Here is a 13287-nt window from a genome sequence, read left to right as displayed (position 1 = left end):
TACCACTCATTCGGAATGCAGATTCATCACAAGAAGAATGAGCAAGAAACTTGTGTGTTGCTCTTTTTAATAGATGTTTTTTTTTATATAAATAATTACAGTATCACAAGTAAGAGGCATGCGATAATCAACATAGAAGTCGCTACGCACTCATTATTAATGTAATCAGATAATATTGTCAGTGCTATAGATTTAAAGTTTTTCTATAAAAACATTATTATCGTTAACGAATTCTTCAATTTTATAGTAAGCTTTTTTGCAAAGGAACTGTTTTATTTGACATTTAAATCTTTTTTCTGGCAGATTTATAACAGACTCTGGTATTTTATTGTAAAACCTTACGCAATTGCCATAAAACGAATTACTAACTTTAGCCAAACGACATTTAGGTAAAATCAGTTTGTTATTGTTACGTAAGCTTTTATTAGTGCAATCACTAACTCTTTTGAAACTGTCTATATTCCTTCTGGCATAGATGATATTTTCATAAATGTATTGAGAAGCAACGGTGAGGATATTTGATTCCTTAAAACACTCTCGCAATGACTCCCTGGAACCCATACCATAAATGGAGCGAATGGCCCTCTTTTGTAAAGTAAATATTGTATTTATATCAGCTGCTTTGCCCCATAACAAAATACCATACGACATAATGCTATGGAAATAGCTAAAATAGACAAGTTTAGCCGTTGCCACGTCTGTTAATTGTCTAATTCTTCTTACCGCGTAAGCGGCAGAACTAAGTCGACTCGCCAATTTAGTAATATGAGCACCCCATTGCAACTTGGAATCTAATGTGATACCTAGAAATACAGTATCGTCAACAAAATTAATAGATTTATTGTCCAATACGATTTTTGAATCTACCGGCCTTACATTGGGGAGAGTAAATTTGATACATTTAGTTTTATTTGCATTTAGTAGCATATTATTTGCCGTAAACCATTTTAAAACATAAGAGAGAGAACCGTTTACTTCGTCCATATCATCAATATGTCGATTGACTTTGAATACTAATGAAGTATCATCAGCAAACAGAACTATGTCAGCTATCTTTTCTACCATATAAGGAAGATCGTTTATGTAAACTAAAAATAAGAAAGGACCTAGAATAGAGCCCTGAGGAACACCCATTTTAATACTAGTTCCCTCAGACTTTACACCATTTATTTCAACAACTTGCATTCTATTATTTAGATAGGATTTCATCATGCATAGTGCTTCATATCTAATACCGTAATATTCTAATTTGAGTAAGAGTGTTTCATGATCAACGCAATCAAATGCTTTTGAGAGGTCACAGAATACACCGATAGCATCCTGTGACCTCTCCCAACAGTCAAAAATGTGTTTCATTAAAGCTACACCAGCGTCAGTAGTTGATTTACCGGCCGTGAAACCAAATTGCCGACTGTGAAGCAGTCTATTTATTTTAAAGTGGTGAAGCATCTGATTGAGCATAATTTTTTCAAACACTTTACTTAGTACTGGTAAGATAGAAATGGGCCTATAATTACCTACTTCAGTTTTATCCCCTAACTTAAAAAGTGGAGTTATTTTACTATGTTTCATTAAATTGGGAAAAACACCGTCAAAAATACATTTATTGAAGATAGTTACTAAATATGGAGCAATAACATCTATAGCGGTGTTAATAACTTTAACAGACATGCCCCAATGGTCTTCAGTATTTTTTAAATTTAATTGTTTAAATGTTTTCGTAATTGTAGCAATGTCAATAAATGTAAATTTAAATGTAACCGGACACGAAGCAACATTGTCAATAAGGAATGATTTAGCTGTACTTGGAGAAGAGTTCAAAGAGGACGTAATATCAGTTGGAATACTAGCGAAAAATTTTTCAAAAATATTGACTATTTCTTTTGTGGACGTTACTAGTTTATCATTATAATTTAACGTAAAATCATTATATGGACTTTTAACTTTGCCAGTTTCTTTATTAATAATATTCCACACTGTCCTAATCTTATCCTTGGATTCTTTAATTTTTTTATTTAGATAATTAGACTTTGCTACATTACATACCTTTTTAAAAGTTTTTGAGTATCTTTTTACATAATTTACGAATGTACTATCGAAACGGTATTTTTTTTGATCATATAAATCAAATAATATATTTCTACTTTTAAGAATTCCCTTTGTAGCCCATTCTGAAAATTTTGTTTTGTTACTAATACTGATAGTTTTTTTGTTAAAAGCCTTATTATATTCGTAAGAAACAATATTGAAGAAATCTGTATAAAGTTTGTTAGGTTCATCAGATTGAGGACAAAAATCTAATTTACTACGAACTGATATTTTAAATTTATTTATCTTATAACTAGTCAAGTCTCTTTTTAATAAATTAATTTTCCTAATTTTGTTTACGTGATTTGGAAAAATTACTAATTGACCACAGTGATCAGAAGGAAGGTTGTTTAATATTATTTTATCTAAATATTCACTGTTGCTAAATATGTTATCCAAACAAGTAGCAGACGTGGCTGTGATACGAGTGGGTTCGTGGAAGACATTACTCAAGTCAAAAGATTGAAATAAACTCATTAATTTAGTTTTTGTGGTGTTATGTGATAAAATGTCAACATTGAAATCACCACACACTATAATTTTTTTGTTAATATTAAATACTCTTTTTAAAATATCCTCCATTACCTCTTCAAATAAATTATAATCACTATTTGGAGGTCTATATACACACATAACTATATAATTTTCTAGTTCCACACAGGAAATTTCAATACAACACTCAACGGAAAGATTGCCAATATCACTACGTTCTTTTACTTTTATATTATTTTTCACCAATATCATGGAACCTCCTCTATTTACTATTTTTCTATTAAAGCAGCTGACAATATTATAATTGTTTTGGAGATGACTATCTAGAGATTCACACATCATTAAAGATATATATTAATTAGTATTTAATATAGTTAGATATATATTTTATAAATAATGCACTTTAGATAGTAGCGATAAATTGATTATCTTATTAAACTATAAACGCGATAGTTTTGGGTACGGATATTTACTAATACTAATAATCTCAGGATAATTCACACAGCGCCATCTAGACCCAAGTTAAGCCAGCTAAATCTTGTGTTATGGATACTAGATAACTGATACACATGTCATACATATTAGACATAGAAAATACCCAGACCGACACAAACAATCATGAATGCAAATGTTTGTGACGTGCAAGGAATCGAACCCGCGACCATCGGAAGTAAAGCAGTATGCTAAACCGCTAGACCATCGCCATATTTGTTACTCTTTCATGCCAAAACTATATAACGGATTTTGGTGAACCTTTATAGGGTAACAATACAGCTTATTCATTATTCCTAATCATTCATCACACACAAGCGAGTGCAGCTAGTGATGCATATATGTAATTCTCTTTTGAGATGTGTTATTTAAAATTGGTATTATTAATAATGTGCTATTTAAACGTTTGAGAACAATTATTTGTAATAAAAAATCTTTCTACAGCAATTAGTACATTATTTCACACGAAATAGTGTTTGTAAAACACACTGTAGTCGTATGTATATTTGTATATATGTATTTATATTTTAATAGTTTGTATTAGTAATAAATTTACTTTTAAGCCTATTGTGGTGTAGTTCGTACACTTATTTTGATTTATTTATATAAGTGTATATAAATCACTTTTAGTATTTTTGTTAATTTATTTTCACTCATGTGTCGCTGCTTTATTTAACCTTAGCAAAGAGAATAATTAAAATAACATTCTCTTTGCTAAGGTTGTCCGGAAGTGATTGCAGCTTGGAGATTATCTGCTTCTTTCTTCAATGTTTTGTTTTTTATTAATGGTGTATGTACTTTTAATGTTGGTGCAATAAATAAAAAAATAAATTTTCTATATAAATGAGGTAAATGGGGAATAAAAATCAAAAACATTTGTACTTTTTATACTAAGTGAGTTTAAAATGAGAGAGTTTTTAAATTACTCGTGTAACTGCTATATTATGTGGGGTTACATTTATGAATTGTATGATCTTTTTTTATATATTTATATAGACTGTTTAATAATTTATTTATATCAAGAGAAAATAGGTTTTACATGATCTGGCAATTAACATGAACATAATGCATGAATATTCAATCGGTTTCCAACTAACATGACAACAAAGAGATTGCTAGATTGCAAATTAGTAACTGCACGTTACAAATTAACCTGATTATTAAGCACTAAGCCCACAAAGTTATCATGTAGACTGAAGTACAGTTTATACCTAGACCACAGACTATATTTATGAAACATGTAATTGATTTACAACAGATTCCTTAGACTTTTTTTTTGTAACACTATGATTTGGGTGTTGTTTAATGTGTGTATTTCCATACACAATTGTTAGTAATGTGGATTTTTTTTATGGATGATAATGGAATGGTACATCCGCCACCGGTTTACGCTTGCGGGGCACCAGTGGAGGATGATAAGATGAACATGAAGTCACGTCAGATATCCCATCGTGACAAATTCACCAGGAATTTATTATGATGGTGGCCTGACATGGTCATTGCTAACAATGGGACCATCAGTCCACATTACTAACAATTCCCTTCCTTTTGCAGAAGTAATGTGAACTGATGACCCCAATATAAATGTAATGTACCATGTGTTTTTTATTTATACTACAATGGTGGCAAACAAGCATATGGCCCATCTGATGGTAAATAGTTGACCTCCAGGCGGAAACCATCCTGATATTTTTTTGGGGAATTTGTTACGATGAGCTAATTGACCTGACCTCATATTCATTTTATTATCCTCTACTGGTGACCCGCCAGCGTAAACTGTTTGCGCAGGCGGATGTACTATTCTATAAATATTACATTATATTAAAAGACTGTTTAAATATACGTACATAATACTAGTTAAGTTTTTTTCAACTTTTTTGAAGTAGTTAGACTGGACGGTAAGGGTTTTGTTTGATAATGGAATGTTGCACCTGCCTACGCTACGAATATACAACAGAGTAGGTTATGTTTATAGGTAATGTTCTTTAATTTGATTTGTTTAATAGACATAATGCAGTTATAATTTCCTTAACGGTAAATTCCTAAAAGGTTTTAAAGAGATACGAGTAGAGAGTAGTCAGAACCGGTTCGATCTAGGCCTAGACTAAAGGTAATTCTAAAACCGATTAACAATGAGAAACGGACGAAGGGTTGCGTTCTAGAATATTTATGAACATTAAACACATCCCCTAGACTATTTTGCAGGGAATTTACTTGAGAATAAAGGATTATAGTCTGTACTATATTAGCTTAGAAATAGTAGGAGTATTCAGTAGGTAGATGTACATTATACTTAAATATTAATAATGGATAGTAGCAAAACAGATTATATTTTCTTGGGTTCAAAACAAAAACACGTTATTATCATTATTAAATTAATATTACAAATTTTATGATAGTGTTAGTAATAGCACAGATAATATAATATTAATAGATATTCTAAATATAAGAAATTAAACTCAAATGTTAAAGTGCCTCAAACAATATAGAGATTTTCTGTATAGACCAAGGCATGTTGATTAATTTAATTTTAAGTAACTTTTATTAGTCTTACTAATATTATAAACACGGATGTTTGTGAATGTGGTTGGATGAATGGATGTTTGTTGTTCTTTCACTCAAAAACTGCTGAATGGATTTTAATGAAACTTTACAATAATATAGCTTATACATCAGAATAATATAAACTTTAGGCGCCTGAAACAGCAGGCACGGCTAGTTCAATAAATTTATCTTATCCTGTTTCGGTCAAAGAATACATAGAAGAAATACTAATATTATAAATGCTAAGTATATAAATAACCTAGTTTTTGTATTATATGAATAACGTTAATTCTAAAAAGCAATATCTAAATATGACTAATTAAAAAATATAGAAGAATTAAATAAATTGTAATAATAATTTTATGGTTTTTTAAACTTATTTTTTTATTTAAATTCTGTGCGGTGCCATATTTTATAACAGTGATAAGTCCACTCAAATAAAACATTCATGCAAGCGTTTAATAACAAATGATCAAACAAAGAAACTCACGATAACATGTTCAACAGACCCACATTAATGATACTAATATTTTACTGTTGTACGATTTACAACAGCCCTGATGATATAAATTATTTGAATACATAAAATGGATAAAATGGATGTGAGGTCACGTATTTGTTATTAAAAAATGTCCCATCCGATGCACGGCGCAAACGTTGTTACGTTCTTTGTGTTTTGTGTGCACGAAATAACAATTTGTGGTTTTGGTATTCGAAATTTGAACACACAATACACGGGTCAATAGCTCCATACAAGTGGAAAAGCCAATTTTAAGTGCAATTTCCAGCCTGCAATAGTGCTGCTGTTGTGTCAAATACAAACTGCCTGCCAAACGATTATGAACCAACATACATATGGATAAGGGCTGTATTTCATGTACATACTTTTTACTGATCCATTTTCAATAAAGCGTCACGACTATTAAATGCCAGGACGAGATGTGAGGCCACTCAATTGATTTTTGTTATGCTTTATGAAATAAAAGCTGTGTCGTTTTTCTAAAATGGTCTTATGAGTGATAATAAATTACTGAGTATAGCCAAATTTTGACTGCTTCGTACGGTAAAACTGTGACGGTTATCTATGGTCAACTTCCAATGTGTATTTAGTGTAAAGTGTAAATAGTTTTTTGCTCGATCTTCTTGTGATATATGTGCTTTCTGAATAGTGATAGAATCAAAGAAATGTCTATTTGAAAGTGTTTATAATAAGTTTATTTGAATAAAGATTATTTCTATTTCTATTGTTTAACTCAAAAAATACATGTTTAGCTCAGTAATAATATATACAAAGTTATCTAGAGTGCAAGAATCTTTCTCTTTGTTTTTGTTAATTTTTTTCTAAACATTGTTAAAAGAATAGAATAAACAACTATGAATATAAAGAATAATGGAAAGAAAATAAGTGTAATAACATAGTAAAGGTCAATGAAATCAATAAAATAACATAAAAAAATTATGTAGATATGTATTTAAGAACAAAATTAAATGTAGATAATGTAATAATGATATATTGAAATTAAACGGACCATTTTAGTTAGACCAGACCATTATAGGGAATATACCCGATACAGTGATATAAGTAACTATCACTCTTATAGAGTGATAGTACTTATGCGCTTTCCGGGGTGATCTTTAATTTATTCCCCCATGAATTTATTACCTAATTGGGTCGAAATACGATCTCGAATAGCAATAAATCGGTGCTTATTTACACATTAAATTCATTTATTTTTTACTAGCCCTATGTGACCTACCCGATGTTAAAAAGGTTGCTTTATACGAAATTAATTGAATTCATACTTTTTATTTCACTGAGTCGTGAATACAAATCCGTTCATACGTGAAACGTGATTAAGTAATAAACGTTTTTGCAAACTTTGATATTTTCATTTTTTTTTCATATTTGCTTAGGCAACGTTGTACCAAATTTTCTCATTGGGTACTTCTGTCTCATCTATTTTTGTCGCTACGCAGCTTTCTTGCTGTGTTTAAATGTGTTAACTTTTTTTTTTCATATTTACCTAGGCAACGTTGTACAATATCGTCTCTTGTCTCACCAAGGTAAAGAAGCTGCCGGCCCACAGACATCACGTTGTACTATGAGACCTGTGATACCACGTACCCGTTCCCATTCCAGAGGACTAAGATGTCATGTCTGTATTCCTGTAGATTTACTACTACTGTATTACGGTAGGGAAAAAAAATTATAATGTAAAAACTTGACGTTCATAAGCGGCTAAAATGTCCTACATGAATAAATGATTTTTGAATTTGAATTATCTAAACAATGCAAACACAGCGTACTAACTTTTTACTATTTTTTTTTTAACTTTTAACTATTTATAGAAAAGCAAAAACTTTGTACCCCTTTTTACGGTAATTGCGCCGACAGAGAAATATGAAATTACTTATATAGAGTTTCAGTATATAGGGAAGGAGTAGAGAATGCTAATACTTTCTTTAATTATGTATAATATAAATATACATATACATTAAATCAATAAAAAAACACTACCAAGTATTTGATACATACATACTATTTTGTTTATTGTTAAGGTCTGTGGTCAAATTAAGAAAAATCTTTGACAATAGAACCTTAATAATGTTCAAACTTATAATTTGAATGAATTAGGGTCGAATTTCGATCACTGGGCGACCACTAGTATGAAGTAATAGGACTTAATATCTGTATCACAAAAGGGTAAGTTTTCTATTGATGGGAAACGATATAATTTATCGTGTGTGAAGGCATTGAAAGGGCTTTATAGATCGATGGTTGCTTGGAAGCTAGCGATTTCTGAGGAAAGACAAGAAAACTTTGTTAATCAAAACCAACTAAGTTTATTTCTATGAATTTATATTTAAATATAATATACATATATTGGAATTCAGCAAGATTACCTAATCATCTCTTTTGGTATCCAGTCTGTTTTCAAATAATTTCAAAAATCATATATGGATACATATAAAAAACGGCAAGTTAATTTGGAATGGTAAACAGCGGATCACCTGATGGTATGTGGTAACTATTGCCTACATACATAACCAGCTGATTCGCACAATTTAATTTGCATGACGTATCACATTTTTTCCGTTTTGCAACATTTTTCATTGCAGCTCCCCTCGTATTGGTAGTCAGTAGGTATTACAAATAACGTAGCTTTCTATTGGTATTAAATTTTTCAAAATCGGTACAGTAGATCTAGAAATTACCCCCTACAACTTTACTTCTATTTAATATTAGTGTACGTGACAGTGCTGATGTTTCAGGCGTCCATAGAAAATATAAAAAAAGTATATCCCGTCTTTAAGTTACATCAATATTATCACTAATATTGGCGTATTCGGGCAATTTCGTAGGATTGAGATATTATGACTCTCTAACGTATATTGTAATTTCATTGCCGTATCTTACAATTATAACTTAGACAGCTTATGTAGAAGCTGTTTAAGTTGTAATTGTTGTAACAGTTTTAAAAATATAAATTTAAGAATAATAAAAATATCAAAAGATTCGCCGGTCGGTCACCAACACATGTCGTTATAGAATTCCAAATATATGTATATGTACAGGTCTTCCTTAGCATAGTGCTTACGAATTCGCTGGCAAAAGCCATAGAAATCCAAGGGAGGTAGCATTTACACAAAGCAAACCTGCGTATGTCTATTCAACCGTGACCAAACATCGTTTTTCCATTCCAATCTTGTTTTCACCCCGATATTCATACCCTTCTCAGTTTCTTGCCCAATTTGCGTCAGTTTATATTATTGGTTATATCATTGGCGAACTTACAAATAATATACAATAGGGAAAACTCGCAAATATAATCTATACAAAAAATATTACAAATAACAACATAGGTATTATACGTTTTGTGGCCTTGAAACGAAATGAAAACAATGTTTATCGAAAAAATAACAATTTAGCCCATTCATAAAGATAAAATAACAATGAGCGGTCTTATCGAGAAATTACAGTCTTCTAGACAACCGGAAATTAATTACAAAAGTATTGTTAGTAAGTGAGTCATAGAGAAACTAATACCTACACCAATTTCTACATCTTTAGATCTTTTAAGGAGCCAGTTTGTAAAATGGTATTGTCGTCTAGAAACGGAAGAATTCAATAATTTTCCGGAATGGTATTTCAACATTACTTAGGTACCAATAAAGAAATCATATATTTCAAAGAGAAGCAATTGAAAAATCAAACGGTGTACTCTTAAAAGCAATTACGATCGATCGACATTGGTATGTGAAACTTTTCGTTCGTTTTCAATTGCATTGGCAACGTATTAGTTCTATATTTTGTGATTATTGAATGAAATAACTGACATAGTAATCGATTTACTATTAGCTTTAAAACTCGATTGGATTGAAATTAATGTTGAGATTAGTTTCAAGAGTAGAGCAGCAACGTTAATGGAAAACTGTGAGTTTCAATTTCATGTTTCAAGCCACAGAAAACAGTTGGTCACGACAAAGGTAGTCGCACCCCAGTTTTATTTTCCTTAAGAGCGTCTACACATGGACATAAGATCGGTGGCGATAACGCAGCAGTGGTAGGGAGTACTATAGATTATTTTCGAAATCCTGTCATGTATAACTTTAATATATATCTTACTAATATTGGAAGCACGAAAGTTTATGAATATTAATGGATGGATGGATGTTTATTACTCTTTCACGCAAAAATTACGGAACGGATTTTGATAAAACTTTACGGTATTATAGCTAATACATCAGAATAACCCCTTATATATATATATATGTATATATATATATATATATGTATATATATATATATATGTATATATATATATATATATATAGCTAATAAATTTCACACGGGTTAAATCACGGGCACAGCTAGTACAGTATAATACATGACACTAAAATCTAGGGCTATATCGTAGCAGTGGTAATGAAATCCCTGAATCTTATCTTAGATTTCCTCGTGTGTTATATTAGGTCCGTTTTCACATGCGAATGGTGTAACATCCGATCCTATTTTACCCCAACTACCACCAATATGCTATTGCTCTACTTTTAGTGTCATGTGTAGGTCGTTTTAAGGCCGAATCATAAGGAAGACTAATCATTATTATTACCTAGAGCGCTCTTCAGCACGGCTACGACTTTACCATCGATTTTAAGGCTGTGTTTAGAAGCTTTTATCTTTCAACTAGGTTACTTGAAAGGTAGTTGAATCTTGACGAAGGTGGTGGCGATTGTTGTCTGTCTGACCTTCGTAATATGTTACTGAAGCCTGCTTATTTAATAGGGTTTGGATATTGGAAGAAAAAAGAAAATTAATACAAAGAATTTCTTTACCTCCTTCAACCAATTTTATTTCAATTTCAACTTGAATTAGTGTTCACTTGTGTAATAATTTTTATGCGTTATAGGTAAATTTTATCGAATATTGTAAATTTAATTGAGAATAAGCAACACTTTATCTGTCAAACAACATTAAAAGAGAAATAAGGGTCTGTATTCGCGTGCGGGTATTTCTATCATAAATTTTACTAATAAACTTTATAAACGTACTTCTTAATATTATACATGTAAAAGTTTTAAAGACATTTAAGTGTTTATTGCTTAGTGAAGTTTATATGATCAAATTGGATGTACTAAACCATTATTAGCAATGTTAAGTTACAACTAATATACTTTTACGACTACTAACCCGGATGGGGTATTTAGAGATAATGTGAATTGTCGATGTCCAATTAAACTACCCACATTTCTATACATACAACACGTTTAAATACAATGAGACAGAGAGCGAACTCTCCAACTAATTATATTTGATATCGGTGTTGCCATCACAGGAGATCCAGTTCAAACATAAATAAATTATCATAAAGCTTTTTTGCACTTGATTATACTCGATATCACTGCCTTTGAGTCTAAGTCTGGGCAGTATATTCTTTTGTAATAAATAAATTAAGTATATATAAATATTTTTTTTATATATTGAAGTAATATATCTATTACACTTCGTGTTTCCATCTGTATAACTTATTTAATTAAAATTTAAAAAAATCATTCAAATACATAGCGGTCTTCTACTCGTAGAAATGTCCCCAAAAAATAATATTGAAAGTTATTAGACTTTTAAAGCTAAATCGTAATATAAATTTTACGTGATTGAGTGTTTGAAGTGTAAATTTTGCCTACAATAGGTCAAATGCATGACTGAGCGATAACTCACACCGAAAAAATCGACTACCTAAATAAAAGTTGTCACGATTACGTCAGTATGTGATTGATGATCTGTGCTCGCAAAAGAGAATATTGATGAACGCTGTAAAAATTAAGCTCATCTTTTCATTTGTTAGTGAGACAAGAAATTGTTCCACAAAATACTCATCCGTACGAAATTAGTAAATGTTCCTTACATTATGAATAAAATTAAATCATTTAATGTAATCATTAATCGTATTTTTTAAATATATTATTATAGAATGCTGCAACAGCCTGCGCTAACAGTTTACGCTGGCATCTGTGGACAACGATAGGATGTGCATGAGGTCAATCTAGTTAGCCCATCGTGATAGATTCACCAGGTATTTATCACAATGGTTTCCAGGGAGAACCGCGGTGAGGTTAACTTGACTTGGTACATTGCTAGATGGACTAATTACTTCACATTACTTACAATCGCTCTTCTTAAATAGTATTAAAATAAAGTGGTTATAGTGAGATTAGAAATATACTGAGAGATGTTAGATGATTGAACTAATAATGATAATATTCGTTCTGGACAATAATAGTAGGTTCTTTCTCTTGTAAGAAATATTCACCTTGGAAACTAACTGCCAAGTAACCATTATTATTTAATATAATAGTAGATACTTATACGTTTTTTATAAGCAACAGCAGACAGCTGTTGCTACAGCTCTACAAGTTATTTTAGAGAGTTATGTGTTTAGAATAAAATGAAATGGAATAGAAAATTCTACGTTGCGCTGTGATTTTTACAATATATTTTAAATGTACATTTAATGAAACTTTATCTACAATTAATTTATTTATTTAGAGACAACTGTAAGACGTACTGGTTATAGTCATAGTAGTCATACTCGTGTTCAGGAAAACTTTTCCGAGGCTTACGGAAATCTGCTCCAAGAATTAAAATATTTAAAATAACAGATTACACCTACCTAACAGTGATTTCGTATTTTCCTGTTTCTGATCTAGAACTGGGTGATATATGTTACTGATTTCTTCGAGAATAATAGAGAAAGGTCTTTAAGGGTGTATTTGTAAGATTGTTTCTAAATTTTGATATTAAAACGTCTAGTTACCACAGTTTGAATTGAACAAATTTCGTCATATTGCTTAAAATTAACACATCAATAAAAGGAAAATATAGCTAACAGTAATTGTATATTTTATAGAAAAAATAATACTATAATTCCAGTCTCATTATACAGTGAGAAAACATGGGAATAAGTTTTCTCACTCACTCACGAAACTAATTTTCTCTTAAGCAGCACTAAAGATTATGATATATATTTCTATTACATTGTAGTGTATTCCACAAATATTCTGAGCTACAAGCTATTCATATCAAAATAATATTTTTGGTGATCTAAACAACCCTAAAATATGATTTAAAAAGTCTTCTACTTGAATTTAAGCGGCCATTAACTGTCCTAA

This window comes from Achroia grisella, unplaced genomic scaffold, assembly GCF_030625045.1.
Source record: "Achroia grisella isolate CSIRO2021 unplaced genomic scaffold, CSIRO_AGI_Agris_v1 utg478, whole genome shotgun sequence".
NCBI lineage: Eukaryota > Metazoa > Arthropoda > Insecta > Lepidoptera > Pyralidae > Achroia > Achroia grisella.
Note: the sequence above shows the minus strand (reverse complement) of the source record.